Here is a 15,000-nt window from a genome sequence, read left to right on the forward strand (position 1 = left end):
CTATTCTATTTAGATGGGAGGTTTTTCTAGAGAGACACCGAATCTTACGGGAGTGACCACGTGAAGGTTTCCAACATCTTAAATGAAAACTTTTCTGTGGAACGAACTGGATTCGAACTTGGCACAGCTAGATTGTCAGTTCGTGTCGTTAATTACTTAGCCACCGTCACTACCCTACTCGGTACAATGAGAACAAGTTCCATCCTAAAAAAACATAAGAATTAGCCAAAAATATTTTAATCTCTTGAAATTGGCATTCGGACGAGTTTTTCGGGTACAAGTTTTCCGGGTACAAGTTTTCCTAAATTCAAAGAGAAAACATTCTGAAAGTTTTTTTTAATTAAAAAGGAAATTGTATCTACTTTTAAACTCATACACGTACCCGAAAAAGAATTATGGGATTGGGACATTTATTACTGTAATTAACAGAAAAAGGAAAGAAATAATAAACAAGTACTCAACAAATAAATGTTACCAAAGGCAAGACTCTTCTACATACCCCAATAAATATATTTGTGTTTAAACTTATTTTAAAGTGTGTTTTTTGTCCAAAAAAAAAATTAGTGCCTCCTCTTTGAGTTAGAATTTAAAATATGGCTGCACAATAACGAAAGGACCATTGATTGATAACCGCTCAAAATTGAAAATTAAACAAACACTGGTAGAAACACGTAATATTTAACGATAGAATTGTTATTTTGTCCCGAAAAACGTTAAATGTACATATATTTTCTTAAACGTAAAAAAAAAATTATCTATAGATTTTAATTTTACTGTAAGTTTAAATATTTCTTTTTTATTATTACTACCAGAAGTGGAAGATTTTTTTCAAACAAAATCAAATAAAAAAGATAATTATAGGAATCGTTTTTTGCATCGGAAAATAGGTAGAAATTTTTAAGATTCCAATACCAATTCCGATTCTGACACTCCAAAATTTCGATTTTTCCAATTCCCGATTCAGATTCTGATTAATCGTCCCAACACTAGTTTCCACACACTTTTATTCCTTTTAATGTTCTATTTACTGTTTTGGTTGCTATTAAACGGTCACTGGTCGCAACTCGCATGAGGATTCCTCGTAAGCAAAACGAATAATAACAGACCAATAATTGAATGTCTGGAAGCATTTGCTATATCACTTGCTCCAAGGGGAAGATGTCTGAATCCACGTTTGCCGACAGTTTACCATTTTCTACTGTTCCCAACCGTCCGCAAAAAAAAATCTATTTTTACCCGGGAAAATCAATAGTTTATTTTCTTCATCGTCTGTAAAAATTCTATTTGCATTCTGAGACGAGATTTGGTGAACGTTTGAATCCAGAACTTTCCTTTAAGGCAGTTCGATTAAAATGGTACATCACCGATCCCGGGGGGGGGGGTAATGATGCTCACGTGCGTAAACAACACGCACTGGAAACACACACATAAAGGCTGAAGAAAAAGAGTCAGTAATAAGACTGTATACATCGTTTCACATTGAACCATTCATTTGAAGCACGGCCTGTGTTTTTGGTGGTTGTGGTGGTCGTCGTCGTCGTTGTCGTCGTCGTCGTCGTTGTTGTTGTCATCGATGATGATGATGATGATGATGATCATCATCATCATCATCATCAGCAGCAGCAGCAGCAGCAGCAGTAGCATTTATTCGTTGATTTCGTATGAATCAGATGCTTATTGCTGGCATTCGTTTCCACGATATCTTTCAGGTAGGAATTTTTCCTTAGAAAGATATCGGGAGGGATCAGTGCTGAAGAAGAGTCAGTGTATACATCGTTTTACATTCAAATATTCATTTGAAACGCGAATTTTTCTTTTTAGTGGTGGTGGTCATTGTAGTGGTGGTGATGGTGGTTGTCGTTGACGATGATGATTATGATGATGATGATGATCTACATTTATTCGTAAGTGAAAGTGTTCGTGAACGAACTGTATTTGGACTTGGCAAACAGGAATGTCACCTCACGGCCGATGATTGTGTTTATGCTACTGTATAGTCTAGAGGGTTTAACGACTCATTGCCATTACAAGAGAAGTTCACAAACGACTATAAACAATGTTTGCGAATAATCATTGATGGTTAATGTATTTCCAAAAAGGTTACAAAATTTTAAATGTGCATAGTTGTTTATTTTAATATAGCTGGAATTAGCACACACAAAAAAGAGATCCAAGTGGCGATCTGGACGAGTAAAAATGCAATTACTACACCTTTTAGTCGTAAGTAGCGCATTGGACCGCTAAAAGTTTTAATTGTCTCTCCATTCATCTACTTATCACGCTTAAAGATATGAAGTAGGAGTGACTCATCTACGCCTTTCGATCTGATTTCACACTTTAAGCATCAGGTAAAAGTCAAATTTAGATGTGGTAGGAGATTGCACCTTGCATTACTTAAATAGGTGGTTATACACATCACTAGTTTAGGTGGGTTTTGACGAACAAAGTTCAAGTACGAGTTCCCTATCTAGGCATGGTACACACACACCTATGGTTCAATCAGAATCTATCCTAGTTAGCAAAGACTTTTTAATCAGGACCTATCCTAGTTAATAAAGACCCTTAGCTAGTTTGCTTGTTTTTGTTGTTTGCGATTATTGATGCTCCGATATATCAAATTCCAGATTAATTTACTTACTACAAGGTTGCTGTTTTTAAGTTTAATATTGCTGACGGTCGGCTGAACACATAGAATAAATAACTACAACACAGAAGTAAAGTAGAACAGATATGTTGAAAGCAAGACAGTATATACAATATTTACTAAGAGTCCATTGGTATAGTCATGGGGAGACCGCCCCTCGAGAAGGTGTCGGCTGGGTGGTCGTCGACTCTCGTGTCTCTCTCTGTCTCTCTCTGGGTCTCTCGTTGGGTCTCTGCCGTCTTTACGGTGCCAACCATATTTATATGGTTGACACTCCACGTATGCTAATTAGGTGGATCCTACTACAACAAATATAAACAAATGTTTGCTTAAGAATGTCCTCTGAATTAATCGATTTCTAACCACTTACAACCTTTCTGTTTCACTATAAACCTGACAAACTCCTTAACCCTTTTATCCGAGTGGACTCGAGATCATAATATATATATATATATATATATATATATATATATATATATATATATATATATATATATAGATATAGATATAGATATAGATATATATATAGATAGATAGATAGATAAGGTAGATATAGGTTAATCATTTACTCATGTATTCGATTTGTATATGTCAATCGTAATGGAGTAAAAACATCTTTCTCATAAATAACATTTTTGTAATGAAAAAAATATTTTTTAATATAAATTTTCAAAATTTTGAAAAAATATCCAAGTTCAATGAATGCCTTTTTATTGGGTTCCTTCGAAACGAGAAAGAACGACAGTAAGTTGTCTAAAATGGTGTTTTTATAAGTTTTTTTTAAGTAAACATTTGATGAGTACGTGCTTAAATATGTGGCCATAACATAAATTTTTAGACTCGTAAATCGCAATACGAAAAAAATATTGTTATGGCTACCTTTTGAAATGTAATAATGACCAATATTTAGAACTTGGAAAAAAAAATATATATATATATATATATATATATATATATATATATATATATATATATATATATATATATATATATACTAACTGGACGGCCCGGCGTTGTCCAGTCGTAGAATACGTTTAAACATGATATTTTAATTCATGCAGAATGCGTATGTATTATTATAGAATCAATCCTCTATTGAATATTATATATTGCGAAAAATAATTTGCTCGGTGGATTAAATCGCAAAAAAAATAAATAATAAGATAATAATGATAAAAACTAAAATAAATAAAATAATAATGATAATGTCATTCACCAAATTCCGTCTGTGTTCTTTAAAATACCACGACAGCTGATATTTAGGCTTAACGAATAATTTTTACAGGGGAATATTTTACATTACACCTGTCAATGTTACACCGGTGTAACGTAAAATACTTTTTAGATCGGATTTTTTCTATTTTCGATGCTAATCGAATGAATTCCTGTACAAAACATATTTAAGAACACAGCCAGAGTATGAATTATCTTTGCGTGAAATTTGCAAAAGATGGGTTCAGCCGTTTCGGAACCTATGAGGAACGAACTCACATACACACACAAAGTGACTTTTATATTATATATATATATATATATATATATATATATATATATATATATACTTGTGAGCAAAAAAAAATGGGCCAAACAAATTTTATACATTTTATCGCACTAAAAGCTATATTGAACAAAGAACAATTGAACAAGGAAACTTAAACGAGACTAATAACACAGAACAAGACATTTACTTTAATACATGCTTAGGATGTAATCGCATTGCTTTTTGATTTCTTTAAAAGATCAATCCTGTTAGACATGCTCTCAACCAAAGTGGAACACTGAAGAGGAGCTGCTATTCCATTTGCTTTGCACAGCTTCCCACAGTTTTTCATTGTTCGAAAAAGTTCTTCCATCCAATGCACGAGATATTATGGACCAAATGTTCTCGATTGGGTTTAAATCGAGGCTTTGACCTGGCCAAAATATTACATTAATGTAATTATCAGAAAACCATTTTTTGTGATTTTAACAGGGTGTGCAGAGGCATTATCATGTTGAAAAATAATGTTCTGAGATATTCCCAACTTCTGTATACTTGGTAACAGTCCTGTTTCTAATATTCAAATATATTCCTTTGCATTGATTGACTTCTCGCATCTAATAAGTTCCCCAACTCCTGCTGCAGTAAAAGTTCCCCATATCATTATCCCTCCATTCCGGTGTTCAACTATCGTTTTTATGCAACTTGGTGAAAATCTTTCTCCAGTTCTTCGATTGCATCATTCGGGAGCATCGGGGGCATCAATAACAAGATAAAATCTTGATTCATCTGACCAGAAAACATTCCTGAACCAATCTGTATCTTTCTTGCTATAATACGAGAAAAATTTCTTTCTATCATTGATGTTCTTCTCAGATAAAAATGGCTTCTTTGCACACTTTTTAGAAGAAAATCCCATTTCTTTCATTCGTCTAGATATTATATATCTAGAAAGAGAATTTCCAATCCCTGTTTTGAATTCTTTGCTATGGTCAACATAAGTTTTCTTTCAATCCTTCAAAACAGCCTATTGTCGTCCTTCAAAGTGAATGCTCTAGAGTGACCAGATCCAGATTTCCCTTTTACCAAGCATTCTGTTACATGATAAAGGGCTGTCCCCTTTTCATGTAAGTAAAAAAATAGGGAATTAGTTAAAAATAAATATGAAATAGGATAGCCAAGGATTCGAACTTGCGAAGCTAGATTTAGGATTGAAAATTCCAATCATGGGTTAAAATACAGAATGTTGTTGAAATAAGGAATGTGGAATTGCAATTGTTTAGCTTACATATCGTTTTATTGGGAAAGGAATGTAATGATGAAATTTGTTCTGTTATAAAAATGAAAATTAAAATAAGGAATTTAATCGTCAATTAAAATTGTAAGCATATTTTGTAAAGAGGTTAATTGAGAAATAGGTTACTGAACTCGGGGTATGTCAAGTTTGGCAACGTGACGCATGTCAACCAACGTTCTTTATGAGCACATGTTTAATTATGCGATGACGTGACGAGTTCTCAATATAGGTAGAGTTTTAGATGCAGTCCGGGAGAAGAGGAGAAGAGTTGGAGAGAAGCAGAGAGGTTCAGACCGATTCTCCGTTAGAATCAAGGCACCCTCTAGAAGTGAGAGGGTTTTAAAAATAACCATGTAACAACTTTAAATCCCTGAGATAAAATCATGTCCGACCGGTCGAAGATGAAATAAAGGACGTCAACGTGCGTTTTTGTATCTGCGTCTCCGTGTTGTTATTCAACAGAAAAGGTATTGCCCATTTATGTTATAAGAACTTTGTGAAAATCATCATCTCAAAAATAGGTAAGAAATATATGTATCAATATTTATAGAAACACTCCCATTCATACAGAACTGCCTCTCTCTTTATATATACCTGTTTATGTTTCCAGTATGCTATCTCTTACAACATGAACATCTTAAGACATATGAACACTCAACACATGAACACTCTTAAGACTGTCTCTAGATAAAACACTAAGACTCTTCCTAAGACGAACAACAACAACAATAATATTTGGTACTTCTTTAAAATACCACAAATTACATAACAATTCGACTCCGAACCTTTGACCAATTCGCTTCACTGCAGGAAGAGACGTTTTCACTTTTTCTCTTCTTGAAATATCAAAAATCTGCTTGTAAGTCATTTTGAACTGCTTTAATCCTGCAAATCGTTTTTTTTTATATTCTCGCCAAGATGCGGTCTTAACATTTTTAGGATTATTATTTCCACTTATTAGTATATGCTATAATAATAATTATCTGCAAAATAGAAATTTTCAGTTAAAATTAACAAAAATTAATTGAAAAATATTGAAAAATCGATTTCTTCCTTCTTTCACTCTTGGCTCATTTTTTTTTTATTTTTTATTTTTTTTTTTTTTTTGTTCATTAGTATATATATGTATATATACTGATTGAACACGGCGAAGTTATTCCTTTTTCCGATCTTTTGGGATATCTTTCCTATCTCCCGATGACTAACCCATTATATATATATATATATATATATATATATATATATATATATATATATATATATATATATATATATATAAAGAACTAGTATGGTAAGATTTTCGATCAGCTTGATTCTGTAGTTGGCATTCGTTTCACGATTAATTTTAGAATCGGGTACAGTTACTAACGTCTATAGTAGTATTACTATAGTAGTAGTATTATGGAACCAACATAATTCGAACTAAGAACACGCAGGTTAACAGTCAGCGTCGTTATCCACTTCTCAACTATCACATCCCGATCTTCGTATGGTAGAAGCATTAGGCGCAATGAAGCGTGAAGCTAAACTTCAAGTCGACCGAAATGTTTCCCGCTCTTGCCACGCCGAGCGCGCACGTTTCTGACAATTAGCTGCTTCCATACATCTTACGTCTTTCTCATCAATATCTCGACGTCGTTTCCATCCTATGTTAATTACAGATCCAAGCGGGAGATATTCGTTGATAAAGAATCTTTGCAAATTTTTTTTTTTTTTTTTTTTTTTTGAAGGGCGAATTCTATCCAGGTTTTGGTTGAGTAAAAAATAGAAGGAAAGAAAAAAATGTTATTTATTTCGTCAGCGAATGTAATTAAAAAGAAAGCAATTTTTTCTTTAATGTTTATTTTAGTAGATCATTAGTCGAGCCGTGTATATATTTAATTACGTTCTAGATGACCGAATATCTCGAGTAGTAATCAATAATATAACATACACGCGTCAAAATATACATATCTACGTACGATGTGCCTTCAATAAGTTTCCAAACTTTTCTTATACAGACATTTAAAATTGTCGTAGACTCTTTAAAAGTCTGTGTTTTATTGTTATACTTCTTATGAGATGACTGATCAATTTTTCTGATTTCAGGTTAAAATGATAAGCTACAGCAGAAAATAAAATGCATCCTACTAAAGCCTGATTGTCACAGCTGGTGAATTTCAAAAGTGCGATCTAGACGTGAAGGCACTTTAGAAGAATGAAATGTTATAAACATTTTGTTTAAAACTTGACAAAAAATGATACAGAAACATATGGAATTCTTCAGACTGCATTTAGACCATCTTTCATGAAGCGAGCACCAGTTTTTGCGGGGCATAAGAGATTCAAGGAAGACATGAATCTGTGAGGGATGATGGGAGATGTAGGAGGTGTAAGGAAGTCACAAAATCAGATTTGATTGCCCAAGTAAAGAATTGCATGGATAAGGACCGCCGTGTGTCCATAGATGCAGTTTGATTTCAGTGTGGGAACAGTGTGAATAATTATTCATGAGGAACTGAAGATGCGAACGATTTGCGCGAATGCACCTACCTACAATTCCATCCTTGTCACAGAGTATTTGACCAAGATTGGCAACAAGACATTTCCTCACCCTCCCTATAGTTCAGACTTTGCTCCCTGTGACTTTTGGTTATTCCTAAGTTCAAGGAAAAACTTAGAGGCTGTTGTCATGAGACAATTGAGAAGGTAAGAGAAGCTGTGACGAGGGTCATTGACACAAGCGAACTTCCATGGGGTATTCTAGAAGCTGTTGACACTGTACAACAAGTTTTTTTTTGTTTTTTGTTTTTTACACGGTGGTCACCACTTATCAAGGCCCGGAAGCCACTCAGTGATAAGGGTTATTTCAAGTACATTACGTTAGTGTGGAGATTTGATGAAGTGTTTACTTAAGGGGGCGGTTCATTAGGAATTTGTTAACGTTGGACTTGAAGACATCCAAGTTGTAGTCAGGTGGGAAGCAGGCATACGGAACAGAGTTCCACAGGCGTGCAGTTCTAAGAAAGAAGTTTTGTTCATGGAATTCACGTTTTGATTTAGGCACAGATAAAGAGTGGGGGAAATTTTTCACAGTGGATTCAGCTAGACGGGTGTTTTTCGAGAAAGATTGGCGAGGGGGAACCAGAGATTGGAGTTCAGACGAGCACCTACCATGGAAATAACGATAAAACAAGGATAGGCTCGCAACATCTCTTCTGTGGAAGAGAGGTTGCAGGGTAGAGAAAAGGGCATCCCCCACTAAGCCACAAAGTCTATTTTTTACTCTGTCAAGGCAGGATAGGGTGTTTTTAGAAGCTCCTGCCCAGATGTGGCAGCAGTATTCCATCCTTGGACGTACTTGGCTTGGAAGTGCATTGCAGATGGGGAAGATTACTTCAAATGGGACTAAGATTTCATGTGTGTACTATCAATAAAAATACCTATACAAAAAAAATATTGTAACATAAACTGTGTCCATCGCTTTATTACAGATTACAAAATAATCAACATTTCAGTAAATATAAGTTATAAAAAGCTGAAAATTACACCATCCAAGGACTGTATTAAGGTGAGATAAATCCTAAAATTTCATCAAAATTCATGTCATATTTAAAAAGTTATGTTATTTTTTAATATTCAAGGAATTTTCACCGTCCATCGCTTTATTGCAGGTCTCATAAAATGCCAAAAAAGGACGTTTAACAGCTACCGAGAAGCAGAGGATTATTGCAGGACTAGCAGAAGGACTCTCGATCATAAATTTAGCCACGGAACTAAAAAGGGATCCCCGAACTTTAGCTACATTCGTCAAGAACCCCAACATCAAGTCCAGCAAAGATAAGGGCACAAGGAGGAACCTTTCTGATCGGGATCTTCGAAAAATTCGTAGAGAGATTGTGCGCAACCCAAACAGCACCAGTGCAACCATTTTTGCGAGGGCTGGAGTCATACCAAAGTCCAGACAAGCCCGATGCAATGTACTGAATGAAATTGCAAGGAACATCAATCCTATTCCAAGGCCTCCATTGAGCCAAACCCACAAAGAAAAACGATTGGCTTGGGCACAAAAATATATGAAAATGGATTGCCAAAATGTTCTGTTTACAGATGAGGCTCGTGCTACCCTTGATGGACCGGACGGATGGGCCAAAGTTTGGAATCCAAATGGAACTCCAATGCCTTATAGATTTCGTCGCCAACAGGGCGGTGGATGCATAATGTTTTGGGCGGGAATTATTGGGGATAAGCTATGTGGACCATTCCGAGTGCCAGAAGGTGTCAAGCTCACCAGCAATGCCTACACTGCCTTTCTAAATGAGAATTTGTTACCATGGCTAGATGATCTTCCCTTGTCACGTCGTTTTAAGATTATTTTAATGCATGACAATGCCCCATCTCATGCTGCTAGGGCAACTACATCCTTCCTTGGATCTCAGGGCTTTGTTGGAGAAACCCTTATGTCCTGGCCACCGTGTTCTCCAGACCTTAACCCTATCGAACACCTATGGTCAATATTGAAACGAGGAGTTTATGAGGGAGGAGAGCAGTTTTCTTCGAAGGATGCCCTTTGGAACAAAATAGTCGACGTTGCCAGAACCATTACTCCATCTCAGATCAAACAATTGACCTCCTTGGTGGACAAAAGGTTGTTTAATATAATTTCAAAACATGGGGGGTATGTGGACAAATAATTCGTTTGTTTGACACTTAGCCCTCGGGATGTGCCTTTGTTTTGTTAATTTTCCCCAGAAAATGTGTTCAATATAAATTTATGATGCTTTGCTATTGTTTTATTGAGCTAAAACATTATCTTAGAAGACTTGCAATAAAGCGATGGACGGTGAAAATTCCTTGAATATTAACAAAAATAGCATAACTTTTTAAATATGACATGAATTTTGATGAAATTTTAGGATTTATCTCACCTTAATACAGTCCTTGGATGGTGTAATTTTCAGCTTTTTATACCTTATATTTACTGAAATATTGATTATTTTGTAATCTGTAATAAAGCGAGGGACACAGTTTATTGAAGGCATCTATCATAATAAATTGCAAGATATCGCAGAACGGGTCAAATTTATTCCTCAAACAGAACGAGTCTGCAACGACGATTAAAATCAAGATATCATGATACTTTATCCTCCGTCTAGAATCATTGTGCCCAATGTGAGAAAATTTATCGTACTGATAAAATGCAGTGTTTATATTTTTCATTTTGACAACTGAATCATCGGCCACATTGTTACGGATATCCGACTATCAGACCTGTTGTTTAAAGTTCGAGCCGTATGGCCGGCAGGTCAGTTGTATATAGCCACACTGAGTTTTAATAAACATAAAATAACCACTTGTTTGTGGATATAAGTATTAAATTATAATTATGCTCAAAGGAAGGTGCCGTGTTTGGTAATAATTAATTTTGAGTAAAATCTTTAATTCAGACGTTCTCTCATCTGTCGAAAGCTACGATTAAATCTTCTTAAGAGATAATAGCTTCAGTTGTCGATGTTCAAATCATGTGAGGCAGTGAAAGTCTTTATAAAACGAAGCATCTGCTTGCGGGTTTACATATTTAATTATTAAAATATAAAAAAGAAAAGTACTTTTGAAGGGAAAGAATTCTGTTTTCGGGAGAATTTCTCATCTATTTGTGAAGAATTCATTTTGATTTAGAACTGTATTAAAAATTCCTCTGCCTAAAAGATTAGATTGAATTAGACGTTAGACTATTTTCTTCGGCTGTCGGAGTTTATATCTACAACTTATAAGCACAAACCAGAATAGAAACCTTAATGTTCATTTATATATATATATATATATATATATATATATATATATATATATATATATATATATATATATATATAAAGCTGAACGTCTGTGCGTGTCTGGTCACGAATAGGCTCCTATATGGTTGACTATTATAGAAAATTGATACCATATAATGATAGAAGATGCATCGAGACACATAATGATGATTCATTAAAATTGTGGGGTCTGTGTATGCGCCTGGTCCACAAAGTATGGAAATAAATAAATTTTAAATTAAAAAAAAAACGTTTACAAGTGTTTTTGATATAGATATACATAATGATACTTTGATAAGTATGTTTTAACTTAAATAGGGATGGTATATTAAAATTGTGGGGTCTGCGTTCGCGCCTGGCCTCCATAGAATGGAAATAGGTAAATACTTTAATAAAGACTTTTCATATCTGTCTGCGTAAGTATACTTCGAAAATTATGTTTCAGTTTGAAGAAATATGGTATAATAAAATTATGGGGTGTTCGTTAACGCCTGACTTCAATAGAATAGAAATATGTCACAAAGTTTAACAAGGTTTTTTTAATATAGATCCACAGAATATTGTGATAAGTGTTTCAGTGTGAACAGGTATAGTATAAGAAATTATAGGGTTTATCTATTATATTTTTACTTTCATCATATTTTGCTTTGGTTCTGATATCCCAAATTCGAAGCTATCTCTTTACAACCCTTCCTTTTCAGAACCTATCATACTTTCATAAATCAGAGTCCATTTTTTGTAGGCTGTTTTTGAACCCAGTCAACGACGGGTACTTTTGCTAGTATATATATATATATATATATATATATATATATATATATATATATATATATATATATATATATATATACTAGTGATGGAATGATTTCAATATTTTCCCGATTCCGATAAAATTACCGTTTCTGTACTAAATTCATAATTCCGATACAATTACTGATTCCGATTCCGATTCTTTATAAATCTCTAAACATTTAACTATTAAATTGTTATTTTTCCCCGATTATATAAAGAACATATATTAAACGTGCAGATATTTTCTCAAACGTAAAATCACATTTGGGCGGGGTCGGGATCTATAGCTTTTAGCTTTACTGGTAGTTTGAAATAAATAAATATTTGTTATTTTATTATTACATTGGAAGATTTTGTTTGAAACAAAATTAAATTAAAAAAACATGATTGAAAGAATCGTTTTTGGCGTTGGAAAATAGGCAGAAATTATATATATATAACTCAAATGACTATGTAACGAGTGATTAACCCACTTTCTGGTTTACGACATCCGGTTGCGCATGCGCGCATAAACATTAACCCATAACAACATAAACAAATAAACACAAATCGCTTCTTTTGCAGATTTTGACCTGCGCACTGAAATATTAACGTTATTATTTCAAAATTATTATTTAACATGGGAAGAGTGGGGGTGTTTTGCAACTATTTTTTATTACAACTATATTTTCGTTATTTTCTTACAACTAAACAATATTAACCCGTTTACAAATATAAGAACAATTGTAGTAAAGCAAAGACTACTACTACTACTACTCTCTATCCGTCCCTTTTCCTTCCTTTCTTCCTTCCTTCCTACGATCCTCCTTCTTTTTTATTTTTCTTTACATTTCTAGATACAAAATAGTTGTGAGAACGTTGTATTTGTTCACACATTTAATAATCTGTTTCAATATTAGTTTTATTTTATTTATTTAGGTTTCATTTTTGCTTCAGGTTTTATTAATTATTTTTTTTCTTGAAATTTTAAGTTTCTATAACTTGGTTGAAGAATTCCAATATGGGTGTTTCATTCTGATATTTCTCATCGGTAGGTTTATGTGCGTTTTTGCTGCTAAGAGGGGTGTCCAATAAGTAATGCCCCTGGCCTACTTCCCATAGCAGTAGAGCAACGAAACTTGGCACAGTTATTAGTCTTCCTCTACATAGGAACCACCCAGAGTTATGCCTTTCTCCCATCGTTTGATGCAGCTCTGGAGACCGTTTTTGTAGAACATCCTAGGTTGGTCCTTCAACCACGACGTGACTTCAGAAATCAAGGCTGCATCATCTGGGAAACGCTTTCCTTTCAAAAACAACTACATGGCTGGTAAGAGGTGAAAGTCAGAGGGGGCAAGGTCGGGAGAGTAGGGAGGATGGGGAAAGATTTCATAACCAAACGCCCGTCCTTCTGATCTGGCAACATGCGAGTTGTGGACCGGAGCGTTGTCCTGCAGGAGAAGGGTACCTTTGCTGATCTTACCCCGCCTCTTGATTTTGATAGCCTCCCTTAATTTCCTCAAAAGTGAAGCATTATAGGCTCCTGTAATTGTGGTATCATTTGCCAGGAAATCTGTCATCACTACTCCGTCCTGGTCCCAGAAGACTGTGAGCATGACCTTGCCAGCGGAGGCTGCACCCTTGCCTTCTTTTGAGGTGGTGAGTCCAAGTGCTTCCACTGCATTGACTGGGCTTTAGTCTCTGGATCATAGTGATGGACCCAGGTTTCATTCTGTGCAATCAGTCTTTTGAAAACTTTGATTCATCTTCTTGGCACATCTCCAAATTCATCCTCGAGCACTCGACGCGTTCTCGCTTCTGGAATGGTGTGAGCAACCTGGGAATCCATGTGGCAGACACCTTATGCATATACAAATGGTTATGAATGATAGTTTCCACAGACCCTGTACTAATCTTGACATCTTGGGCTATTTGGCGAATAGTAATGCGCCGATCTTCCAAAATGGCAGCCTCAACTTGACAGATGCCTCATCAATGGCAGAAGGGGGGCGACCAGGTCTGGGAGCTGTTTCCACAGACTTCCGGCCATGTTTGAATTCACGATGCCAGCGTTTTACAAGGTCATATGATGGGGCATTATCACCATAAGTTTCTTTCATTTCATCAAAAGTCTCTTGTGGTGTGCGTCCTTTCAAATACAAAAACCGAATCGCTGCTCGACATTCAACAGGCTCCATTTCACACCTGGCTCAGTTCAAACACCTGTAAAACAGAAACCATGATTAGTTCAGAGCTGTAATTTGCTACATAATCCGTAGAGATATAAATCATTGCACATGCATAATTTCAGCTAGATCAGAACACTGGGAGTGAGTCGGAGGCATTACTTATTGCACATCCCTCGTAAATGACTTTCGTCGGCGTTCGATTCGTAGTAAAATCATGTTTAATTTTCAATTTTTGAGCAAAATAGGTAACTTTACACGAATATTTTTATTTTCATGTTTGAGTGATCCGTGATTTTTCATTTTAATATACTTTCATAAAAATGTTTCTGTTATGTCAAAAAGAAAACTATTTTCTTTACGCACAAGTGTCAGAACATACATGAATTCCATAGCTAATATAACATACTGACCCAACGGGTCACGGGTAGTCTAGTAATAGCTCAATAATGGCATACTAGATACATAAATATTTTTTAACATCTCATTAAAAAGGAATAGACACACTACGAATCAGATGCGCTTGAAAGCCAAATTACAACGCAATATTACGAAAACAAACAAATATTTTACTTGTTTAAAATTTTTAATTTTAATATATTTTGGAGTCAAACTCCATCCTCAGTATTATGTATTTTTTTCTTTCTTTTTCCCCCTTCTTCTTCTTGCCCTGTTGTAAAGTTGGAGAAAAAGTCAGTTAGTAAATATCCGCGTGTTGTCTATCCGCGATTGTATTTTGAAATGTACTTCCTATCCTACGTTTATATATATATATATATATATATATATATATATATATATATATATATATATGTATATGTATAGCTTAG

Source organism: Euprymna scolopes, chromosome 33, assembly GCF_053919585.1.
Source record: "Euprymna scolopes isolate OS-2025 chromosome 33, ASM5391958v1, whole genome shotgun sequence".
Lineage (NCBI taxonomy): Eukaryota > Metazoa > Mollusca > Cephalopoda > Sepiida > Sepiolidae > Euprymna > Euprymna scolopes.